At 48.9% G+C, this 26,322-nt stretch overlaps 1 protein-coding gene across 4 annotated transcripts in view; it reads left to right on the forward strand.

The window, feature by feature from the left end:
• The first annotated feature begins 4,109 nt into the window (after positions 1-4,109).
• LOC143764741 (myosin-10-like) overlaps positions 4,110-26,322 on the forward strand; it is a 225,485-nt gene continuing 203,272 nt past the window's right edge. For all 4 annotated transcript variants that reach the window (XM_077250655.1, XM_077250661.1, XM_077250657.1 and 1 more), the window contains exon 1: positions 4,110-4,266. The gene's annotated coding sequence lies outside the window, so the exon portion shown is untranslated. The remainder of the gene's footprint in view (positions 4,267-26,322) is intronic.

Consider the following 26,322-nt stretch of genomic DNA (forward strand, 5'->3'; position numbering starts at 1 on the left):
TGAATCACGAATCTGCATTGGGCAAGGTGATGATGCTGGAACTTTTGTTAGGCGCCGTTTCAATGAGATTTATAAAGATGACTGCCTGAAGAGAACATGCAAATTTCCACAGTCATTGATGATATGGGGCTGCAGGTCAGGTAAAGGCACTGGGGAGATGGCTGTCATTACATCTTCAATAAATGCACAAGTTTATGTTGATATTTTGGACACTTTTCTTATCCCATCAATTGAAAAGATGTTTGGGGATGATGATAATGCATTCTGCCTTAGAGCAAAAACTGTGAAAACATTCCTTGAAAAAAGACACATAAGGTCAATGTCATGGTCTGCAAATAGTCCGGATCTCAATCCAATTGAAAATCTTTGTTGGAAGTTGAAGAAAATGGTCCATGACAAGGCTCCAACCTGCAAAGCTGATCTGGCAACAGCAATCAGAGAAAGTTGGAGCCAGATTGATGAAGAGTACTGTTTCACACTCATTAAGTCCATGCCTCAGAGACTGCAAGCTCTTATAAAAGCCTGAGGTGGTGCAACAAAATACTAGTGATGTTTTTGGAGTGTTTTTTGTTTGTTTTCCATGATTCCATAATTTTTTCCTCACAATTGAGTGATTCCATAATTTTTCCTCTGTGCTTGGTTAAAAAAAGTAACCATTACTGACTACCATATTTTGTGCTCTTGATTTCTTTTAGTGTTTCTTAAAGCCAGAAAGTTGCCATTTGAAATGACTTTAGTTTTGTGCCATGTCTGTGATCTGCTTTTTTTTCTACAAAATTAAACAACTGAATGAACATCCTCCAAGGCCGGTGATTCCATAATTTTTGGGTTGTATAATCACAAGCACACACCCCATATAACCAAACACCAACCCCCCCGTGTCCCCGCTCCCCTTGTACTTGAGGTGCTCTCATCCATTAAATTAGATTCATAATCGTTTCCAGGCTGCCTGGACTTTACCGTCACCTGTTACTGGTACCCTGGACTGTGGCTGTTCACCACCAGTAAAAGGTAAAGAGACTGCAACCTTGTGTCCTCTTTCTGGCACCACACTGGAGTACTGGGGACCCAGCTTCACCTGTGGGAAGCCATACCATCCCAGCTGCCATAAGATCACCCCAGTGGACCCCTTTAAGCAGCGTCGGTCATCCCTGACCGAATACCACAGGTGGTGTTACACTCTTTTTTTCCAAATAAACCCTTTAAAGACCTTCCCTTTAATTTGGATGCCCAGGGCCACGGACCGGGTCGCTGCTGCCGTGACCACCCCTTTAATGATGACCAGACCCGTTACTGAGTACCCCTAGGCCCTGGCGGGTGCTCCAGATACACCTCCCGCATCACTGTGCAGGCTATGAAGGAGGAAGAGGACACTGCTTGTTGTGGAAGTGAAGGCATGTGAGAACAATTGTTTATTTTTAAAGTGATCGAGAAGACCACAAAGATGGGGACATTATGACAGGATGGGGCCTGGATGGGGGTACATTATTACAGGATGGGGCCTGGATGGGGGGACATTATTACAGGATGGGGGGCCCTTATTACAGGATGGGGCCATGATGGGGGGACATTATTACAGGATGGGGCGGACATTATTACAGGATGTGGCCAGGATGGGGCACACTATTACAGGATGGGGCCAGGATGGGGGACACTATTACAGGATGGGGCCAGGATTTGGTGACATTATTTCAGGATGGGGTGACAGTATTACAGGATGGGGCCAGGATGGGGGGGACATTATTACAGGATGGGTGGACATTATTACAGGATGGGGGGACATTATTACAGGATGGGGCAATGACAGGGTTAGATTATTACAGGATGGGGGAGGACATTATTACAGGATGGGTGGACATTATTACAGGATGGGGGGACATTATTACAGGATGGGGAGACATTATTACAGGATGGGGCAATGACGGGGTTAGATTATTACAGGATGGGGGAGGACAGTATTACAAGATGGGGACATTATTACAGGATGGGGGTGACAGTATTACAGGATGGGGCCAGGATGGGGGACATTATTACAGGATGGGGGTGACATTATTACCGGATGGGGCCAGGATGGGTGGACATTATTACAGGATGGGGGAGGACATTATCACAGGATGGGGACATTATTACAGGATGGGTCAGGAAGGGGGACATTACTACAGGATGGAGTGACATTATTACAGGATGGGGCCAGGATTTGGTGACATTATTCCAGGATTTGGTGACATTATTACAGGATGGAGCCATGACGGGGTGACATTATTACAGGATGGGGCCATGACGGGGTGACATTATTACAGGATGGAGGGCATTATTACAGGGCATCGTACATCATAGCATGTTAGTGGGGACAGAAGTCCAAATGCTGCACTTGATCCCATAGGACTCTAGTTATGGCACAGTACAGGTGGGCCTGTTATCATGGTGGTAAGGGTGAGGTGCCCTTTGCCGTTGCCAGGCCCCTCTCAGCAGCCTGATACGCGCGCAGCTCCTCCACACGGCAGTCCCCATGTTACTGCGCCCCTGCGCCACGCACAGTCCGCCCTGCACCTGATGCCGTACATTCATCCTTCAGGCTCCTGAAGTGCTACCACATGGCCGCCAGCAGGGGACGCTGTTACTGGTACCCTGGACTGTGGCTGTTCACCACCAGTAAAAGGTAAAGAGACTGCAACCTTGTGTCCTCTGATTCTTTCTGGCACCACACCATTGACTATCTTCATCTACTACACCGGGAGCCCTGGGGACCCAGCTTCACCTGTGGGAAGCCATACCATCCCAGCTGCCATAACATCACCCCAGTGGACCCCTTTGAGCAGTGTTGGTCACCCCTGACCGAATACCACAGGTGGTGTTACACTCTTTATTCCAAATAAACCCTTTAAAGACCTTCCCTTTAATTTGGACGCCCAGGGCCACAGCCTGGGTCGCTGCTGCCGTGACCACCCCTTTAATGATGACCAGACCCGTTACTGAGTACCCCTAGGCCCTGGCGGGCGCTCCAGGTACACCTCCTGCATCACTGTGCAGGCTATGAAGGAGGAAGAGGACACTGCTTGTTGTGGAAGTGAAGGCATGTGAGAACAGTTGTTTATTTTTAAAGTGATGGAGAAGACCACAAAGATGGGGACATTATGACAGGATGGGGCCTGGATGGGGGTACATTATTACAGGATGGGGGGCCCTTATTACAGGATGGGGCCATGATGGGGGGACATTATTACAGGATGAGGCGGACATTATTACAGGATGTGGCCAGGATGGGGCACACTATTACAGGATGGGGCCAGGATGGGGGATACTATTACAGGATGGGGCCAGGATTTGGTGACATTATTTCAGGATGGGGCGACAGTATTTCTGGATGGGGCGACAGTATTTCTGGATGGGGCCAGAATGAGGGGGACAATATTACAGGATGGGTGGACATTATTACAGGAGGGGGGGGACATTATTACAGGATGGGGCCATGACGGGGTGACATTATTACAGGATGGGGGTGACAGTATTATAGGATGGAGGGAATTATTACAGGGCACCGTACATCTTAGGCTACATTCACATTTGCGTTGTTGGGCGCGGCGTCGGCGACGCAACGCAAAACGCATGCACAACACAGCGTTTTGTGACGCATGTGTCCGACGTTTACATGAAATTTGACGCTCAAAAAACTGCATAATGTAGCGTCGGCTGCGGCCTGACTGTTGCGCCCAAATGACGCATGCATCACAAAATGCTTGACAACGCATACCCATGTCCATGCGCCCCCCATGTTAAAGATAGGGGCGCATGACGCATGCGTCGGTATCCGTCGACGACGCTGCGCTCAACAACGCAAATGTGAACGTTACCATAGCATGTTGGTGCACTTGGTCCCATAGGACTCTAGTTATGGCACAGTACAGGTGGGCCTATGTCACCATGGTGGTAAGGGTGAGGTGCCCTTTGCCGTTGCCAGGCCCCTCTCAGCAGCCTGATACGCGCGCAGCTCCTCCACACGGCAGTCCCCATGTTACTGCGCCCCTGAGCCGCGCACAGTCCGCCCTGCGCCTGATGCCGCACACTCATCATCCTCCAGGCTCCTGCAGTGCTACCACACGGCCGCCAGCAGGGGGCGCTGTGACGTGCGGCTGCCGGGATCCTTTGCCTGGCTCCCTGCTCTGCTGTGTCCACCCTCCCGGATCACGGGACGCCGATGCTTCACCGTCTGCTGTTTCAGTGCAGGGAAGCCGCTGGCCAGACGGCAGGACTCGGCGCAGCGAGCAGGTAACGCATCACGTGATCCCGCCGCACTGTTCTGTACAGGATGATGCGATAGTAATGTGCTACCCGGAGCCCGCACAGATGCTGCACGGTGGGCACCTCCTCATCAACCGGCCGCAGTGTGGCCCTGGGGCAGACGGGGGCGCTGTGCGGGAATGTTGAGGCCAGGCCTGGTCAGGTGGCAGAGATGGCTGCAGCCTCGGGCACTGTGCTGTCACCCGGAGCCGTCACCCGGAGCTCCTGCAGACAGTGCCGGGCCGCCAGTGCCAGGTGCTGCGCGCGGTACCGCTGCGTCTGTGTGTGCCCGCCCGGTGATCTGTGCCCGTTATCTCCTGGCCCCGCGAGGCCCGGACGTGTGCGGCTCGGGATACCGGGACGGGCTGTGTTCATATCACCGTACACGGGAGAGCCCATGGTAACGGGCGGCTCTGCGATGTGTGGTGGGTGTCATTAGATGTAACCCCTTCCTGACCGCCGATACGTCTCGTTACTGACCTGAGATATAAAGACACTAGCCTCCCCATACAGGTGACCATCCAGCAGCTGTCGGCTGGACACTATAGCTGGCAACCTGCTGCATCAGCCGCGGTCAGTGTTGGCACCGTCCATACCTGTTTAACCCCTTAGCTGCTGCTGTCAGTGACTACATCATTATAAATGGGTAACAGTGTGACTTCTCCCTCTTTATCCCATCGGTGCCCTGAGATCATGATTGTGCGGCCCTGATGTTTGCCATGGCAATTCACAGCCAAATAGCGGCCTTACAGTCTGCCGGTTATAGCGGCATTTTAGGTGGTAAAAATAAACTTCTTCAATCCTGTCATGTCATTTGCATTAATTCCTGAAAATCACCTTAAGGGTTAATAAACTACCAGACTGCAGTTTTCAATGTGTGAGGAGGTGCCGTTTATAAAATGATATCACTGTTGGGGGTTTTCCAATATATAGGACCCCAAAGTCCCTTCAAACGTGGATAGGTCACTAAAAAAATTAATTTTGTAAATTTCCTTGAAAAAATAAAAAATTGCTGCTACATTTTTAAGCCTCCTAAAATGCTAACACAATAAAAGAACATTTTACAAATGGTGCTGATGTAAAGCCGACATGAGGGAAATGTTATTAATGTTTCTCTGTGGTATGACGATCTGGATTAGGGCAGAGACAGACACCCTATTTCTCCTGTGAGAATCGCGTGGTAACCCTCGGACTGTCTGCCACGTCTCCTGACCTCAGCGTGACCTCTGCATAGACAGCTGCTCGGGTCAGGAGAGGGGCCAGTCCGTGCAGTGAGATGTGATCCTTCCACGACTTGTATGGCCGTCTGACTCAGCCCTTAGGCCACGTTCACACTTTGCGGTTTTTACCGTGGAACCGCAGCAATTTTGATGCTGCGGGTCCGCAGCAGTTTCCATTGCGTTTACAGTAAACATGTAAACCAATGGGAAACCGCAAACCGCTGTGCACATGCTGCAGGAAAAACCATGCAGAAACGCAGCGGTTTACAACCCGCAGCATGTCACTTCTTTGTGCAGAATCGCAGCGATTCTGCACCCATAGGAATGCATTGATTGGCTTAGTTCCCGCATGTTGCTGTGCCCACGTTGCGGGAAGTAAGCGGATAATGTGCGGTTGCTACCCGGGGTGGAGGAGAGGAGACTCTCCTCCAGGCCCTGGGAACCATATTTGTGGTAAAAAAAAAGAAGTAAAATAAAAAATAATGATATACTCACCTCTCAGCGCTGCACGCGGCCGTCCGGTTGCAGGGTTGCTGTGCGAGCAGGACCTGCGGTGACGTCGTGGTCACATGACCGTGACGTCACGAAGGTCCTTCTCGCACAGCATCTTTGGAACCGGACCGCCGCGTGCAGCGCCGAGGAGATCCGGACGTTAGAGGGTGAGTATAAACCATTTTTTATTATTTTTAACATTACTATTGATGCTGCATATTGCTGCATATGCAGCATCAATAGTATAGGAGTAATCCCCACAGCGGAAACCGCGGAACAAACCGCGATAAATCTGCAGGGATAACCGCAGCGGTTTTGCTCTGCAGATTTATCAAATCCGCTGCGGGAGAACCTACGTGTGCACATGGCCTTAAAGGGATAATTATTGAGTTTGAAAATAGCACATTTTTTAACATTTTTCTCAAATTTCTGATTTTTTTTTGTAAATAAACACAAAACATATCAGCCTAAATTTACCATTATCATAATTTATAATGTGCCACAAAAAACAGTCTCAGAAACACTGGGATTTGTTGAAGTGTTCCAGAGTTATTACCTCATAAAGGGACACTGGTCAGATGTCAGGCTGTGTGCACACGATGCGGATTCGTAGCGTTTTTTTTCCACGCAGAAACGCTGCAGATCTGCACTGTGATGTACAGTACAATGTAAATCAATGTAAAAAAAAAAAAAGCTGTGCACATGGTGCGGAAAAATCAGTGCAGAAACGCTGCGGTTTTCAAAGAAGTGCATGTCACTTCTTTTGTGCGGATCTGCAGCGTTTCTGCACCCCTCCATTATAGAAATCCGCATTGGGAAAAACTGCAGAAAATCTGCATCAAATCCGCACAAAAACCGCACTAAATCCGCATAAAAACCGAGGCAAATCCGCAGCTGCGGATTATATGCAGAAAATTCTGCACCTCTTTTCTTACGTGTGCACAAAATATTTGGCCCGGTCACTAAGGAGTTAACAAAAAAAATTACTATTGTGAAAAAATAAATAGGTTTGTGTTGCCATTTCCTGAAATCTGACAACTTTTTTCTATTTCAGTCACTTGACTGTGAGGCTTTTTGGGCTGTGTAGTGCTCTGCGTGCGCTGTGTAGTGCTCTGCGTGCGCTGTGTAGTGCTCTGCGTGCGCTGTGTAGTGCTCTGCGCGTGCTGTGCAGTGCTCCGCGCGCTGTGCAGTGCTCTGCGCACCCTGTGTAGTGCTCTGCGCGCCCTGTGTAGTGCTCTGCGCGCCCTGTGTAGTGCTCTGCGCGCCCTGTGTAGTGCTCTGCGCGCCCTGTGTAGTGCTCTGCGCGCCCTGTGTAGTGCTCTGCGCGCCCTGTGTAGTGCTCTGCGCGCCCTGTGTAGTGCTCTGCGCGCCCTGTGAAGTGCTCTGCGCGCGCCGTGTCGTGCTCTGCGCGCGCCGTGTCGTGCTCTGCGCGCGCCGTGTCGTGCTCTGCGCGCGCCGTGTCGTGCTCTGCGCGCGCCGTGTCGTGCTCTGCGCGCGCCGTGTCGTGCTCTGCGCGCGCCGTGTCGTGCTCTGCGCGCGCCGTGTCGTGCTCTGCGCGCGCCGTGTCGTGCTCTGCGCGCGCCGTGTCGTGCTCTGCGCGCGCCGTGTCGTGCTCTGCGCGCGCCGTGTCGTGCTCTGCGCGCGCCGTGTACTTTGATGATATTACATTTTATGTTTAGAGGAAAACCAACCATTCTGGGGTCTTAGTTCCTTATCTAATGTTATAATACACATCAGACTTTTATAGACGCACCAAAGATTCTCATTTTTAGTGACTTTTTGATGAAGAATAGGTTTCCACAAGGTTCTGTTTTACCCTTCGCCATGACAGCACCCACTGGAGAGATGGGGATCTGCCCCAAGGAACAGGAAACCTACAGAGAAATAAAAGGGGCAGTCCCCCTCTCCTCCTCAGTTTAGGTTTCCTGTTCCCAGGGGACAGGATCTCTGGATTCTCCAAATACAGGAACCATACCTGGGCCAAGAGCATCCGCCTGTGCGGTCTCTGCGGGAACGGCAGGGGATGCGGTCCAGAAGCACCGTCGGGGGAGACTCCGTTAGACGGCTCCACCCTCGTCTGTCCGGCATGTGGGATGGCTGGGTCCGGAAGAGGCCGCCCGATCTCACGGAGCAACGCTGCAGGTGTCCGGCCTGGAAGGAGGCTCCGGACGCGGACCGGCATATAAAGGTCCGGGATCTGTGGCACCGCAGCAGCAGCAGCCGGTACACCGCTCCATTGCGCGGGCCGAGGTAAGATCGCGGCCGCGCATGCGCAGAGCGGTGTAAGAATCCCCATACTCGCCCGGAAGTGTTTGGTAGCACTTCCGGGTCACTCATACAGCGGTGAGGGAAAGCGCGGTTTCGCGCATGCACAGTACACCGCTGAGAGAGAAAAAAAAATAAAAAATCCAGATGTCGGCCTATAAAAGGGGGATGGTTGCAAGCGCACAGGCGATGCAACATGTCATCCCCAGGCAAGACGGTGGACCGAGCAGGTGACCCAGCCAGCAGGAGGTCCTCGGATGCCAGCCGCAGGAGCGATGCCACGGATTCAAGATCCAGGAAGGCGCTTCGGCCACCTGATCCGGTACCGTACAGCTTCACTGGGTGAGTGTTAAAACCCTCTGCCTATAAAGCTGACACTCTTTTCCACAATATCTTCTTCACCCAGGCCAAAAAGAAACAAAAATCCAAGCACAAACAGTGCATTGTGTGATGAACCTCTCCCAGATTCCTACCCTAAAAAACTCTGCAACCAGTGTGTTACTGAAACCATGCAGAGTCCATCTATGTCTGTTATGGATATATGGGCCATAATCAGGGAAGAGTTACAGGCCATTACACAAGCCAGCGCACCCCCTAAGAAATCCAGTAAAGAAAAAGTAGTATCCAGCTCTGAGTCCGATGATGAAGGCGTCATCCACTCAGACTCCTCGCATACATCATCCTCTTCTTCAGTACCGTCTGACATTGAAGGTCGGCCTTGCTTTTCCCTTGATGGGGTTGACAACCTAGTAAAATCCATCAGGAATACAATAGGTTGTGAGGATACAAAAGATGACCAAACTGCACAAGACATCATGTTTGCAGGGTTAGCAGAGAGAAAAAGAAGAGCCTTTCCAGTAATTCCTGCCGTTAAGGCATTGATAAAGAGGGAATGGGAAAAACAAGACCAGAGAGGTTTTCTCCCGTCAGCCTCCAAAAGGAAGTACCCCTTTAGTGACGATGAGCTAATATCATGGACTAAGATTCCTAAAGTGGACGCAGCGGTCGCCTCCACTTCAAAACAATCAGCTCTACCGGTTGAAGATGCAGGCCTCTGGATCAGAAAGCGGAATCGTCATTAAAAACATCATGAGAAGCTTCCACAGGCATATTCAAACCAACAATTGCCAGTACGTGCACTGCTAGATCCATGCTTGTCTGGATTGATCAGTTAGATCAACAGATCGAACAGGGAGTCTCTAGATTAAAATTGCGGGATGCGATACCATTAATTAGAGGAGCAGCAGCATTCATGGCCGATGCATCAGCTGACTCTCTACGCCTCGCGGCAAGATCAGCAGGTCTGGTTAATAATGCCAGACGTGCGTTGTGGATGAAGAGTTGGAAGGGGGATACACAATCAAAGGCCAAGATCTGTGCTATTCCATGTGAGGGTGAGTTTCTATTTGGAAAAGCTTTGAATGAGATCCTCAAAAAAGCAAAAGAAAGGAAAAAAGCCTTCCCTGATCCCTCAATTCCTTTCTATAGGAAGACTTTTAGGAGGAGACCGTTCGGAAAGAGAAGGCAAAATGAAAGACCGTCGCGGTGGGCCACAAGAGAGGGAAAACAGAGTGGTACTATGTTTAAAGGCCCCCCCTTCCGTAGAGACAATAAATATTAAGACACCAGTCACCCCAGTAGGGGGTAGGTTAAAATTTTTCTTTCCCCAATGGCAAAAGATTACGTCAAATTCCTGGGTTCTAAATATTATTAAAGAAGGAATTCAAATAGAATTCCTCCAAATTCCCCATGATTTTTTTGTTTTAACAGCCCTTAGCTCACCAATACAACAAAGGGCCCTTGAGCTAGAGATCCAAAGTCTCATAAATAAAAATGTCTTAGTTAAAGTACCAAAGGGACAGGAGGGTAGTGGGTTCTACTCTCCATTATTTTGAATCCCTAAACTCTATGGTTCATTCCGAACAATTATAAACCTTAAAAAACTCAATACGTTTATTAAAAATTATACGTTTAAAATGGAATCTATTAGATCTACCATTAAGCTCCTTTATCCAAATTGTAAAATGGGCGGCATTGATTTGAAAGATGCCTACTACTATCTCCTTATCCATAACAGATATCAAAAATACTTCAGAGTCGCAGTAAAACTCGATTGGGAGATTCATCATTTCCAGTACACGGCCATGCCCTTTGGTCTTTCCACAGCACCAAGAATCTTCACCAAAGTAATGTTAGAGGTGATGGCCTACCTTCGCCAAAAGGACACTTTAATCATCCCCTATTTGGATGATTTTTTAGTTGTAGGAAATTCGTCCCTTCAGTGTGCTGAACGTTTAGCTCACACTGTCTCATCTTTACAAAACCTAGGCTGGATCATCAACTCCGAAAAATCCAGACTTATCCCACTTTCTCTCCAGATATTTCTAGGGTTCCATCTAGATTCCACAAAACAAAAATGTCTACTCCCTCAGGAAAAAATATCTCTAATAGAGGGGAAAGTAGCGGCTGCCATTCACAAACCCCGAATGTCCCTGAGGGAAGGAATGTCCTAAAGGTACTGTCACACTCAGCGACGCTGCGGCGATATAGACAATGAGCCGACTTAAACTAGATCGCTGGAGCGTCGCTGTTTAGGTCGCTGTAGAGACGTCAAACACAGCAACTCCAGAACGATGCAGGAGCGATCCAGTGACGTAACGGCGACTCACTTCTCGTTCTCGCTGGTTGTTAGCTCCATGTCAAACAGCCGGAGTGTACCGACTGGCTAGAAGGAGACGCTGCGACGCCCCCTATGCTCGTTGCTGGCGTAGTTGCTTTTGATGTCAAACATGACGATACACGCCGACCTGGCGACGAAATAAAGTTCTGGACTTCTAGCTCCGACCAGCGATGGCACAGCGGGATCCAGATCGCTGCTGTGTGTCAAACACAACGAGATCGCTATCCTGGATGCTGCAACGTCACGGATTGTTGTTGTTCTCTTTGCAAAGTTGCTGAGTGTGACGGTACCTTTATTAGGATCCCTTTCTTCCTGTACTCCAGCCGTCCAGTGGGCACAACTCCATACCTGAACATTGCAACACCAAATTCTTCGGGAACAGGGAAAATTCCTAGGGCACCTCAAATCAAAAATAACGTTATCACAGGAGGTCCTAGCTTCCTTGGTGTGGTGGCTAGATAATAAGAATTTAACGGGGGGTGTCCCTTGGGTGATAACGCCATCCCACACTGTGACTACTGATGCTAGTCCCCATGGGTGGGGCGCACATATGGGAGATGATTTCTGCCAAGGAATGAGGAAGAGATCTTATATTCATCTAATTTAAAAGAGTTGAATGCAGTAAACTATGCACTGTGTCAATTTCTCCCACAGCTTCGAGGAAATCACGTCAGAGTCTGTTCAGACAACACTACGACGGTGGCTTATTTTAAACAAATAAGGCGGTACTCGATCAGATGCTCTAATGTCTTCCGCAAAGAATACCTTGATCCTGGCCGAAAAGCATCTGTTGTCCCTCTCCGCGGACCACATCAAAGGAGAGAGCAATCAACAGGCAGACTTTCTAAGTCAACACACTCTACATCAAGGAGAATGGTGTCTAAATCCTCACATTTTTCACAAAATAAAATTATTATGGGGCAGGCCCCAGATAGACCTGTTTGCTATGAAACAGAACAGACAAGTGCAGAAATTTGCATCTCGGTCCCGTGCAGACCACCCGGACATTCTAGATGCTCTTCAAATACCCTGGCAATTCAAGCTGGCATATGCCTTCCCTCTGATAATTCTGCTTCCACAAATAATACGGAAAATAAGGGAAGAACAGGCCAGGATAATATTGATAGCACCATTCTGGCCTAAGAGACCATGGTTCTCGTGCCTACAATCAATGTCGGTGACAGATCCATGGGTCCTTCCCTCAATCCCAGATCTACTCTCTCAGGGACCTTTCTTCCACCCCCAAGTGGACAGCCTCCACTTGACCGCCTGGAATTTGAAAGGCAGATATTAAATTCCAGAGGGTTTTCAAAAGGTCTAATTGATACACTCCTGCTTAGCAGGAAACCATCTACTACAAAGATTTATACTAAAATATGGAAGAAGTTTCTTCAGTTCCATACAGGTTCAAACCCCTCAGAAGTCCCAATAAAATCTATCCTAGAATTTCTACAGAAAGGGAAAGAGTTAGGTCTGTCGGTTAATACACTAAAATTCCAGGTGTCCGCTCTGGGTGCCCTCTATGGCCATAATATTGCTGGTAATAAATGGGTGTCCCGCTTCATCACGGCCTGTGAACGGGTTACTCCTGTCCACATACCTAGAGTAGCTCCTTGGGATCTAAACCTAGTCCTAGACTCTTTAACAGAACCTCCATTTGAGCCTATAGATACGGTATCTCTAAAACACTTGTCGCTAAAAACAGCCTTCTTAGTAGTGTTAACATCGGCTAGAAGAGTCAGCGACATTCAGGCCTTATCCATAGATCCACCTTTCCTTCTAACATTTCAGGACAGATTAATTTTAAAACCAGATCCCTTATATCTCCCTAAAGTTGCAGGGAAATTCCATAGATCACAAGAGATACATCTTCTCACTTTTTTTAAAGACCCCTCCACTCCTGGAGAACAAAAATTTCACACTCTTGATGTCAGGAGAATAGTTTTACAATATATTGAAAGAACTAGTAGTTGGAGGCAGAGTAGGGCTCTGTTCATATCCTTCCTGGGCAAAAAGAAGGGATATGGAGCTACAAGAGCCACATTATCCCGTTGGATTAGAGACACGATCCGACTGGCCTACTCCGTGAAAAATAAAGAACCTTCGGAGGGCATTAAAGCACACTCCACCAGAGCCATGGCTTCTTCCTGGGCCGAAAGGGGAAACGTTCCAATTGAGGACATATGTAAGGCGGCAACTTGGTTGGCTCCTTCTACTTTCTATAATCACTACAGGCTTGGTCTTTCATCAACTTCTGACCTACACTTTGGCAGGACTATCCTCAGCACGGTGGTCCCCCCCTAGGTGTTGGTCTCTGGAAATCTCTCCAGTGGGTGCTGTCATGGCGAAGGTTAAATAGCCGGATAACTTACCGGTAATGCTCTTTTAATGAGTCCATGACAGCACCCAGTCACATCCCTCCCTAATAAATTAAAAATTCAGTTGAATTACTTCTATAGAGTATGTAAGTTTAAAATATATTGTAAATATTTGACTAATACTGGCGGTCCTCCGGGTACTCTGAAAATTAAACTGAGGAGGAGAGGGGGACCGCCCCTTTTATTTCTCTGTAGGTTTCCTGTTCCTTGGGGCGGATCCCTATCTCTCCAGTGGGTGCTGTCATGGACTCATTAAAAGAGCATTACCGGTAAGTAATCCGGCTATTTTTAACTATTTTTTTTTTTTAAAAAAAAGTTTTTTTCTATTATATTTCACTTGTTTAGTAGATCTGGTAAATGATAGAAATGGGAGTGCACCAGTGGCAGTGGTCTTTTTGGTCCGTTCACAGCCCCCCGCATAGGCTCTTCCTCATCTGTTGGAGCCCCTCAGGGATTGACTGCAACACCTAAGTGGATAAAAAGCAGCACTGCTGGCAATCACTTGCTGGCCTTCAGATGAGACCGGTAATTGAACTATATACTGTAGTCCGCCTGTATTGCAGTATATAGTATAAGCGATCAATCACAGGTCTCAAAGTGAACAAAAGTAAAAGATGTTGAAAATAAGTTTACATTCCCCCACTTTTCTCAGCTCACAAATACAGAGAAAAACAGTCTATTACAATCTAAAATGATTTTAATCATACGTTAAATGGCATAAAGACAAAAAATCAAAGCTCAAGAATTGCTGTTTTTTGTTTTCCACACTTTCTAAATAAGTGCAATAAATAGCTCTAAAAAAGTGAAAAACATTACTGGTCTGAGAAATGGCAACAAGAAACTTTAGTTTAAACAGTTCAGTTTTTTTTTAACCACTAAACTATAAAAAAATTAACTTTTAATTTGGTAACACCAAAATCTTATTATTGATAACCGTGTTTCCAGGTCATTTGTACTGCACAATGTTAACATTTTTTTCCCATTGAGTCAATCAAAAACTACAAGGTGTTCTGCCAATAATAAGCCCTCACACAGCAATATCGATAATAAATAATAAATGTCATCTGGTGTCAAAGACAGCAATCAAGATGAAGAGGCCTCTATTATTTCTGCGTGCTACGTCCTCAGTGGTGTAGAGCAGGGATGGTGGCTGCCTGCACTTTCTACAGAGGCGCACTGTCTATACCACGGGCAGCGTGGGTCACTGTCCGCGCCGTCATGTCAGGCATTTAATAGACGGGTAAGGACCTTGCGTCTCATGTGACTTATCTAAATGGCCGGACCCCAGAGACATTTTCCCACCCTCATTGAGTGTCATCTGCCATATCCAGGTGGCCATACACACACATGTAGGGAGAGACCGGTCAATCAGGGGCAGCAGGGTAGGGAGGAGCCGTCCCAGACTAGCCTCTTGGATTGGTCACTCGGGCAGCAGGGTGGGGAGGAGCCGCCCCAGGCTAGCCTCTTAGACCGGTCACTCAGGGGCAGCAGGGTGGGGAGGAGCCGCCCCTGTCTAGCCTCTTAGACCGGTCACTCAGGGGGAGCAGGGCGGGGAGGAGCCGCCCCAGACTAGCCTCTTAGAATGGTCACTCAGGGGCAGCAGGTCGGGGAGGAGCCGCCCCAGACTAGCCTCTTAGACCGGTCACTCAGGGGCAGCAGGGTGGGGAGGAGCCGCCCCAGACTAGCCTCTTAGACCGGTCACTCGGGGAGCAGGGCGGGGAGGAGCCGCCCCAGACTAGTCTCTTAGACCGGTCACTCAGGGGCAGCAGGGTGGGGAGGAGCCACCCCAGACTAGCCTCTTAGATTGGTCACCCGTGCTCCAGTGCATTTCTGCCTTGTGATCCGTTTTATTCCTTTATCTGTATAATAGTTTTGTATTACTCCCTCTCTATGCAGGAGGCCGAGTCTCCCCCTTCTCTGGATTTTTCTGATATTTGGCCTTTTGTGTCTTTGATAATATATGTATGTATAATATTTTTATTATTTTAGTATTGTGTTCTTTTAAATTGATTAATGAAATCTTGGTGTTATTTGTAGAGGTCTAGCATTGATCCCGTCTTGTGATATTCACAGTATAATAGGCAGTGCAATAACCACAATCTTTGTCTCCACTTTGGAGTCTTTATCAGTAGCATAGTACCATATTTTTCGGACTATAAGACGCACCGTACCATAAGACGCACCCCAAATTTGGGGTGAAAATTGCAGAAAAAAAGATTTTTTTATAAGATGGGGGTCCATCTTATTGTCCGAATTTAAGATCTCTTACCTGAGGGCAGGCAGTGGCAGAGCAGGGTCACAGGAAGCATGGTGGTGGCAGAGGTGAGGTGATGCTGAGGTGCGGTGGGCGCACCTGCTTAGGTGGGCGACGCCATGGCCTGGTGTCCATGGGGAGGTTGTGGCAGTGCTGTGGCGGCGGCAGATGTGCGGTCACTTCCTCAGGTGGTGGCGGCCAGGGTCCCTTCCACATTTGAGGTGACGCCGCGGCCCGGTATTGAAGGAGAGCAGCAGAGCTGGGTGAGTCACGGTTTTCCCGGTGGCGGTGGCCATCTTCCTGAGGCCGCGCGTGCGCAGATTCAGTACTCTGCTTCCCAGGGCTTCAGGAAAATGGCCGCGCGTGCGCAGATGGAGATCGCGGTGGCCATTTTCCAGAAGCCGAGATCTCAATCTGCGAACTCGGCTTCAGGAAAATGGCCGCCGCGATCTCAATCTGCGCACGCGCGGCCTTCCGCGGCCATTTTCCTGAAGCCCCAGGAAGCAGAAAACTCAATCTGCGCATGCGCGGCCTCAGGAAGATGGCCGCCGCCACCGGAAAAGCCGTAACTCACCCAGCTCTGCTGCTCTCCTTCAATACCGGGCCGCGGCGTCACTGCAAATGTGAAAGGGACTCTGCTCACACCATATCGCTCACCGCGCCACATCATCCCCGCACCTCTGTCGCTGCCACAATGCCGGTAAGCCTGCATTCCAACTATAAGACGCACCCCCCATTTTCCTCACAATTTTTTTGGGGAAAAAATGCGTCTTCTAGTCGGAAAAATACGGTAAGTGGTAAGTACACAGGGAGCATTGCATCCGCAATCAATAACATAGAGGGTGGTAAGTACACAGAGGGCATTACATCCGCAATCAATAACATAGAGGGTGGTAAGTACACAGAGGGCATTACATCCGCAATCAATAACATAGAGGGTGGTAAGTACACAGGGGGCATTACATCCCTAATCAATAACAGAGGGTGGTAAGTACACAGAGGGCATTACATCTGCAATCAATAACATAGAGGGTGGTAAGTACACAGAGGGCATTACATCCGCAATCAATAACATAGAGGGTGGTAAGTACACAGGGGGCATTACATCCCTAATCAATAACAGAGGGTGGTAAGTACACAGAGGGCATTACATCTGCAATCAATAACATAGAGGGTGGTAAGCACACAAGGGGCATTAAATCCGTAATGACTCCGTAGTGTACTGAGTGGGATCATACCCCTGACATAAAATGCCCATACACATCGTATGTATGTTTTCTACAGTTGTTCACACCATAATACGTGATAACCATCTTCTCTGATTCATGCATTTTTAATTTTTGCTGCGTTTTCCTCTTTATTTGCTGCATTTTTGGTGGAGATTTGAAGCAGTGATTTTTTTAAGTGCATTTTCCGTGCAGGAAAACATTGGTTCTGGAATTACACAGGCTCCCCACAGTGTCAGGAGTTGTCATGTAACCACATCTACATAGGACAGTTAAACCGCAGAATTTTTCATGTGTAAAAAAACCACATTGGAAAAAATGCGGTATTGGTTCAATAAGGGAAGATGGCCTAAGGCTGTGTGCACATGATGCGGATTTAGTGCGGATCCGCAGCGGATTTTTCCGCGCAGAAACGCTGCAGATCCGCACTGTGATTTACAGTACAATGTAAATCAATGTAAAAAAAAAGCTGTGCAGATGGTGCGGAAAAATCAGTGCGGAATTGCTGCGGATTCAAAAGTGCATGTCACTTCTTTTGTGCGGATCTGCAGCGTTTCTGCACCACTCCATTATAGAAATCCCCAGTGGGAAAAACTGCAGAAAATCCGCATCAATTCCGCACAAAAACCGCACTAAATCCGCATAAAAACCGCGGCAAATCCGCAGCTGCAGATTCTGCCAGGGGATGCGGATTTTGTGCAGAAAATTCTGCACCCCTTTCGCTACGTGTGCACATAGCCTTAGTGTCCTGAATACAGCCGGGACGGGTGTACAGAACTAGGCCAAGCGAGAAGGACAGCAGGGACCATGGGGCACCCTACAGCAGGGTCTGATCGCTGGGGACTCGTGGACAGCCCCTGCCGCCATGTCCCCACACTTGGAGCCAGCAATGGACGGAATTTAGTGTCCCTCTAGCTGCAGCGTGTACCGCACCCAACATGTGCAAGGAGCGGGCACGTCTGAGGAGGCATTGCTAGGCACTGATACCGGATTGTGGCATACATTTACATACTGAATGGGGCACTCGTTGACTGGTTACATCCGACCACTGTTACAATGGGAGCTGTATTTCTGTACAGTCAGGCACAGGAGCGCTGTGATTTTGGATTACTTGGTGATGGAAGCTGCCGGTATATTTACGACCTTGCGGCCAGAGACTGTGAATCAGAGCGAAAATATTGCTGGTCTGATATGGGTGAATAAGACGCCTCCTGAAGTGCTGCCTACTGCTGTTTGTAGATCAGCAGGTAGGGGGGGCTGTAGTCCTGGCTTTCCACACCATGTGTAATACAGGAAACACTAGCCCTGTTATTGGATCATCTGGCCAGTTCAGGAAACACTAGTGCTGAGATCGATGACCCGGCGGCATGTCTGTAAGACTGCTACATACAAGGCTGCTCAGCCTGTGCAGTCATTGAGCGTTGTATCAACTGTCATATTTTTTGTTATATTTTTAAGATTTAAATAACTGCTGAAACGTACTTTTTATGTCTTCTATTGAGTCAATGGCCCATTTAGTGTGAACCTGACCGATCCACGGGCAGCATGTATCAGACACTGGCTGCATCATATAGTTTATCTCTGTAACGCTGCTGTGCTGCAGAGAGATGCATATATTAATAGTGTGTTTATAGGGAGAGATCTGTCAGCCCAGGGCAGCGGGCGAGGAGAAGCCGTCGGCACCCGCCTGTCTGACCGGTCTCACCCGCAGCGCGGTCCCCGTGGCTATCAAGCTATGGTGAAGTCACACCGTCAGTTCTCCTGCAGCGAGGTACTGATAATGATGAACTCTGATCTCCTACTTCAGGGGGTCTTCACATCTTTAGCTCTGCTGCAGCGAAATACCTAATAACGTGCTTTCCTCTGCTGTGCCTGCTACTGATCCCTCTGCTTTACAATTATAGTGATAAGCTCCATGTGTACATAGGTAGAAACCTGACCATTACCTTCACCAGCGTTGAGAAGAGTTGGCCACAGGCGGTGACGGCCTAGTCTCATTTTCTGCTGATTGGTTCCTTTTTGTGCTCCCTGATGTATATATCTGCTGTGAGTGCTTGTTAGTTAGCGCTCCTTGATAGGGTAGACACATCTTGGCGATTGCACATGCACCGCCTGTACATGTGTGCCGAGGTACGGCAGCGTAGGACCTGGTGAGACTGCTCCGGTGTCGCTAAGCAGATGGTGTGGTCCCTGTATCTCTGTACATGTGTGCCGAGGTGCGGCGGCGGAGAACCTGCTGAGACTGCTCCGGTGTCGCTGAGTAGATGGTGTGGTCCCTGCATCTCTGTACATGTGTGCCGAGGTGCGGTGGCGGAGGACCTGCTGAGACTGCTTTGGTGTCGCTGAGTAGATGGTGTGGTCCCTGTATCTTTGTACATGTGTGCCGAGGTGCGGTGAGACTGCTCCGGTGTCGCTGAGTAGATGGTGTGGTCCCTGTATCTCTGTACATGTGTGGCGGCAGGGGATCTGCTGAGACGGCTCCAGTGTCGCTGAGTAGATGGTGTGGTCCCTGTATCTCTGTACATGTGTGCCGAGGTGCGGAGGACCTGCTGAGACTGCTCTGGTGTCGCTGAGTAGATGGTGTGGTCCCTGTATCTCTGTACATGTGTGCCGAGGTGCGGAGGACCTGCTGAGACTGCTCTGGTGTCGCTGAGTAGATGGTGTGGTCCCTGTATCTCTGTACATGTGTGCCGAGGTGCGGCGGCGGAGGACCTGCTGAGACTGCTTTGGTGTCGCTGAGTAGATTGTGTGGTCTCTGTACATGTGTGCCGAGGTGCGGCGGCGGAGGACCTGCTGAGACTGCTTTGGTGTCGCTGAGTAGATGGTGTGGTCCCTGTATCTCTGTACATGTGTGCCGAGGTGCGTCAGTGTAGGACCTGCTGAGACTGCTCCGGTGTTGCTGAGTAGATGGTGTGGTCCCTGTATCTCTGTACATGTGTGGCGGCAGAGGACCTGCTGAGACAGCTCCAGTGTCGCTGAGTAGATGGTGTGGTCCCTGTATCTCTGTACATGTGTGCCGAGGTGCGTAGGACCTGCTGAGACTGCTCCGGTGTCGCTGAGTAGATGGTGTGGTCCCTGTATCTCTGTACATGTGTGCCCAGGTGCGGCGGCGGAGGAAATGCTGAACCTGCTCCAGTGTCGCTGAGTAGATGGTGTGGTCCCTGTATCTCTGTACATGTGTGCCGAGGTGCGGCGGCGGAGGACCTGCAGAGACTGCTCCGCTGTTGCTGAGTAGATGGTGTGGTCCCTGTATCCCTGTACATGTGTGCCGAGGTGCGGCGGCGGAGGACCTGCTGAGACTGCTTTGGTGTCGCTAAGTAGATGGTGTGGTCCCTGTATCTCTGTACATGTGTGCCGAGGTGCGGCAGCGGAGGACCTGCTGAGACTGCTCTGCTGTCGCTGAGTAGATTGTGTGGTCCCTGTATCTCTGTACATGTGTGCCGAGGTGTGGCGGCGGAGGACCTTCTGAGACTGCTTCGGTGTCGCTGAGTAGATGATGTGGTCCCTGTATCTCTGTACATGTGTGGCGGCAGAGGATCTGCTGAGACGGCTCCAGTGTCGCTGAGTAGATGGTGTGGTCCCTGTATCTCTGTACATGTGTGCCGAGGTGCGGAGGACCTGCTGAGACTGCTCTGGTGTCGCTGGGTAGATGGTGTGGTCCCTGTATCTCTGTACATGTGTGCCGAGGTGCAGCGGCGGAGGACCTGCTGAGACTGCTCCGGTGTCGCTGAGTAGATGGTGTGGTCCCTGTATCTCTGTACATGTGTGGCGGCAGAGGATCTGCTGAGACGGCTCCAGTGTCGCTGAGTAGATGGTGTGGTCCCTGTACCTCTGTACATGTATGCCGAGATGCAGCAGCGGAGGACCTGCTGAGACTGCTTTGGTGTCGCTGAGTAGATGGTGTGGTCCCTGTACCTCTGTATATGTGTGCCGAGGTGCGGCGGCGGAGGACCTGCGGAGCCTGCTCCGGTGTCGCTGAGTAGATGGTGTGGTCCCTGTATCCCTGTACATGTGGGCCGAGGTGCGGTGGCGGAGGACCAGCTGAGACTGCTTTGGTGTCGCTGAGTAGATGGTGTGGTCCCTGTATCTCTGTACATGTGTGCCGAGTTGCGGTGAGACTGCTCCGGTGTCGCTGAGTAGATGGTGTGGTCCCTGTATCTCTGTACATGTGTGCCCATGTGCGCGGCACCTGGGCACACATGTACAGAGATACATGTGTGCACCTGGGCACACATGTATCTCTGTACATGTGTGCCCAGGTGCGGCGACGAAGGACCTGCTGAGACTGCTCCAGTGTTGCTGAGTAGATGGTGTGGTCCCTGTATCCCTGTACATGTGTGCCGAGGTGTGGTGGCGGAGGACCTACTGAGCCTGCTCCGGTGTCGCTGAGTAGATGGTGTGGTCCCTGTATCTCTGTACATGTGTGCCGAGGTGCGTCAGCGGAGGACCTGCTGAGACTGCTCCGGTGTTGCTGAGTAGATTATGTGGTCCCTGTATCTCTGTACATGTGTGGCGGCAGAGGATCTGCTGAGACGGCTCCAGTGTCGCTGAGTAGATGGTGTGGTCCATGTATCTCTGTACATGTGTGCCGAGGTGCGGAGGACCTGCTGAGACTGCTCTGGTGTCGCTGAGTAGATGGTGTGGTCCCTGTATCTCTGTACATGTGTGCCGAGGTGCGGCGGTGGAGGACCTTCTGAGACTGCTCTGGTGTCGCTGAGTAGATGGTGTGGTCCCTGTATCTCTGTACATGTGTGCCGAGGTGCGGCGGCGGAGGACCTGCTGAGACTGCTCCGCTGTCGCTGAGTAGATGGTGTGGTCCCTGTATCCCTGTAGATGTGTGCCGAGGTGCGGCGGCGGAGGACCTGCTGAGACTGCTTTGGTGTCGCTGAGTAGATGGTGTGGTCCCTGTATCTCTGTACATGTGTGCGGAGGACCTGCTGAGACTGCTCTGGTGTCGCTGAGTAGATGGTGTGGTCCCTGTATCTCTGTACATGTGTGGTGGCGGAGGACCTGCTGAGACTGCTCCAGTGTTGCTGAGTTAATGGTTGTATGTGCAGGAGGAATCCCGCAGTGCTGGATCTCTGTCCTCTGGACACACTGTCATTGTTGGCCGTTCTGATGAATATTACCTGCAGGTTTTATGGCGTCATCAGTCTTCAGACACAGATGAAATTAAGAAAAACTTTTACATGTTCCTCCAGAATCTGTCATGTCACCTCTGAGAGAAAAGCAAACCTGCACCGTGCATACTGCAAAGTAGACTTCAGACATTCTAGGCTCGTCCGACGTATATCGGCCACATAGGCTGCTGTGCCGCTCACTACCAGAAATACCGGACATGCCGCAGTAAAGGAAGCTGTTCTTTCTTCCATTTGAACCACTCCCCGAATGTTAGTGAGCTAACAGATAATTGTATCTTTAGTTTTGTTCTTTCCTGACCTTGTTCACACAGTCCAGTTTGACGCTTTCTTTTTAGCAGAAAACAAGGAGTGGCTTCTAATAGGAGAGTACATCTTATATATCTGTTTTTAGAATTCCTTTTCTGGCTATAATAAAGTAATGGAAAATGTTAAAGCCCAAGCTGTGCTGTGTGAACCGGGCCCTAGAGGTTTGTATCAGGCATATCCTTTCTGTAAAACAATTGATACTGTTATTTTTCTAGTTAAATGTTAACGGGAGAAGGGCAAAGGTTATTTTTCCCATGTCATTGATAAGATTAACTATAGTAAAGAATACAAGATGTTGCATGGTAACATCATTACAGGTCAACAGTCAGATACTTAGCCGAAACCTGGAAAGAAACATATATTTGTTCCTCATTTTTCTGCCCCTATGCACATTGGTACTTCAGTGGGTGTCTGATTAACACAGGTTATTGTCTGATTGGGGATAGGGGATAACTTGCTGATTGGGCTGGGGGTCTAATGCTGGGACCAGTCAAGCAAAAAAGGCAGCACACTGCAGCGCTAACACATGAAAAAATGAAACACAGAAATTGAACTGCATTACTGCACTAAAAATATGAAAAATGAGAGCGTTTAGCGCATAAAAAAGGCCAATTTTATGTGTACCTGGTAGCCACTTTACGGCATCTCTCTTATACCAGGTCCTGCGCTATCCTTCCTCGCTGAGAATAAACGTCTCCATGTGAATGGGCACCTATGAAAACCTCTCATGAGACTAACATTCTCCTTCTCTGTTGGAGGGGTACTGGACCTGCTGCAATTAAGACACTTGTGACTAGGAGACGGAGTGCTCAGTCAGAAGGCTAGACAATACATTTGAAAAAACTGAAACACAGAAATTGAACTGCATTACTGCACTAAAAATATGAAAAATGAGAGCGTTTAGCGCATAAAAAAGGCCAATTTTATGTGTACCTGGTAGCCACTTTACGGCATCTCTCTTATACCAGGTCCTGCGTAGCCGTAAAGTGGCTACCAGGTACACATAAAATTGGCCTTTTTTATGTGCTAAACGCTCTCATTTTTAATATTTTTAGTGCAGTAATGCAGTTCAATTTCTGGGTTTCATTTTTTCATGTGTTAGCGCTGCAGTGTGCTGCCTTTTTTGCTTGACTGTATAGGAGTTGGTGACTCTAAGGTTCAGCACCTGTTCACACTTGATCTATGTTTGGATGTGACGGTCAGTTTTTTCAAATGTATTGTCTAGCCTTCTGACTGAGCACTCCGTCTCCTAGTCACAAGTGTCTTAATTGCAGCAGGTCCAGTACCCCTCCACAGAAAAGGAGAATGTTAGTCTCATGAGAGGTTTTCATAGGTGCCCATTCACATGGAGATGTTTATTCTCAGCGAGGAAGGATAGCGCAGGACCTGGTATAAGAGAGATGCCATAAAGTGGCTACCAGGTACACATAAAATTGGCCTTTTTTATGCGCTAAACGCTCTCATTTTTCATATTTTTAGTGCAGTAATGCAGTTCAATTTCTGTGTTTCATTTTTTCATGTGTTAGCGCTGCAGTGTGCTGCCTTTTTTGCTTGACTGTATAGGAGTTGGTGACTCTAAGGTTCAGCACCTGTTCACACTTGATCTATGTTTGGATGTGACGGTCAGTTTTTTCAAATGTAATGCTGGGACCAGACTGATGAACAGATCGGCACACATTGGTGCGGCAGTGCTTAAAACACAACCTGCCCTCCATTCTTTGGGGTCTGCAGAGTGCTACGCTCGCCTTTTGTGAGCGTAGCTTTGATCGGTTCTCCAATCTGCCACGCCATCTTGTAACAGGGTTAAAAGATCCCTGTCGGAGAAAAAAGGTGGGACACCCAACTGATTGTCAAGTTATCACCTATCCAACTTATCCTATCTAATGCAAGATTCACTAAACCATCTCAGATAGAAGCGTGTCCAGCCTCTGTTTGAAGGCTTCCATTAAAGGAGAACTCGCCACCTCTCATGGCAGCCTGTTCCACTCATTGATCACTGTCACTGTCAAAAAGTTTTTCTAATATCTAATCTGTATCTTCTCCCTTTCAGTTTCATTCCATTACTTCTCTTGTTTTCATGTGCAAATAAGAATAATGATTCTTAATAATCCCTCTACACTGTGACATCCCCTCAGATATTTGTAGACATCTATTAAGTCTCCTCTTAGCCTTGATTTTTGCAAGCTAAACATTTCCAGATCCTTTAACTGTTCCTCATAGGACATACTTTGCATTCCGCTCACCATTCTGATAGCTGTTCTCTAAACTTGCTCCAGTTTTTCAATGTCTTTTTTTAAAATGTAGTGCCCAGAACTGGACACAGTATTCCAAATGAGACCAGACCAAGGAGGAGTAGTGGGGGATAATTACTTCACATGATCTAGACCAGGGGTGTCACACTGAATTCCTCGAGGGCCGCAAACAGGTCATGTTTTCAGGATTTTCTTAGCATTCCACAAGGTGCTGGAATCATTCTGTGCAGGTGAATAAATTATCACCTGTGCAATACAAGGAAATCCTGAAAACATGACCTGTTTGCGGCCCTCGAAGAATGCAGTTTGACACCTCTGATCTAGACCATGATCCTCTTAATAAATCCTAGAACGGTTTGCCTTTTTTTGCTGCTGCATCACACTGTTGACTCTGTGCAGTCTGTGATCTATTGGTATACTCAAGTCTTTTTCACACGTGCTGTTGCTTAGTTCTGTTCCTCCAGTTCTGTTGGTGAAATGTTTGTTTCTCTTGCCCAGATGTAGAATCTTGCATTTCTCCCTGTAAAATACTATTCTACTAGTCACTGTCCATTGTTCAAATTATCTAGATCTTTCTGAATCCTTTCTCTGTCTTCTGTACTGTTAGCTCTCCCTCATAGCTTTGCATCACCTGCAAATTTAATTAGTTTACCTTCCATTCCTTTATCTAGATCGGTGCTGCATCCTGTCAGCATCTACCGGCAGCCACGTGACATTATGTCTTGTGATTGCTCCATCCTGTCAGCATCTACCATCGGGTACGTGACATTATGTCTTGTGAGTGCTCCATCCGGTCAGCATCTACTGGCGTTCACATGACATTATGTCTTGTGAGTGCTGCATCCTGTCAGCATCTACCGGCAGCCACGTGACATTATGTCTTGTGAGTGCTGCATCCTGTCAGCATCTACCGGCAGCCACGTGACATTATGTCTTGTGAGTGCTGCATCCTGTCAGCATCTACCGGCAGCCACGTGACATTATGTCTTGTGAGTGCTGCATCCTGTCAGCATCTACTGGCGGCCATGTGACATTGTGTCTTGTGAGTGCTGCATCCTGTCAGCATCTACCGGTGGCCACTTGACATTGTGTCTTGTGAGTGCTGCATCCTGTCAGCATCTACTGGCGGCCATGTGACATTGTGTCTTGTGAGTGCTCCATCCTGTCAGCATCTACCGGCGGCCACGTGACATTGTGTCTTGTGAGTGCTGCATCCTGTCAGCATCTACCGGCGGCCATGTGACATTGTGTGTTGTGAGTGCTGCATCCTGTCAGCGGCTTATGGTTTGCTACAAAGTCCCTTGAAACAAAACTCCAGAGCAAAGTACTGCTGTGTGCAGGCGCCGGACATCTCTGACCTTTCCCGGCGCCTGCGCACTGCAGTACTTTGCTCTGCCCTCAACAGGGCAGGCAAAGTACGCCTGCGCCGGAGCCGCAGCGTGAAGACAAGAAGAGGACGTCATCGTAAAAAGATGGGAGGCCCCCGACCGGACCGCGACACCCATCGGACCAGAACAGAACCGGGACCACCCCTGGGTGATTATAACCTAACATCTTTTTCTCATCTTTCAGGATACATTGGGGGCTTATCTGCAGCATTACAGAATGCTGTAGATAAGCCCCTGATGCCGGTGGGCTTAGCTCACCTTCGATTTTGGGGGTTACAGGTTCCCTTTAACCCCTTCACCCCCAAGGGTGGTTTGCACGTTAATGACCGGGCCAATTTTTACAATTCTGACCACTGTCCCTTTATGAGGTTATAACTCTGGAACGCTTCAACGGATCTTGGCGATTCTGACATTGTTTTCTCGTGACATATTGTACTTCATG

The sequence above is a fragment of the Ranitomeya variabilis genome, chromosome 4 (genome assembly GCF_051348905.1).
Source record: "Ranitomeya variabilis isolate aRanVar5 chromosome 4, aRanVar5.hap1, whole genome shotgun sequence".
Taxonomy (NCBI): domain Eukaryota; kingdom Metazoa; phylum Chordata; class Amphibia; order Anura; family Dendrobatidae; genus Ranitomeya; species Ranitomeya variabilis.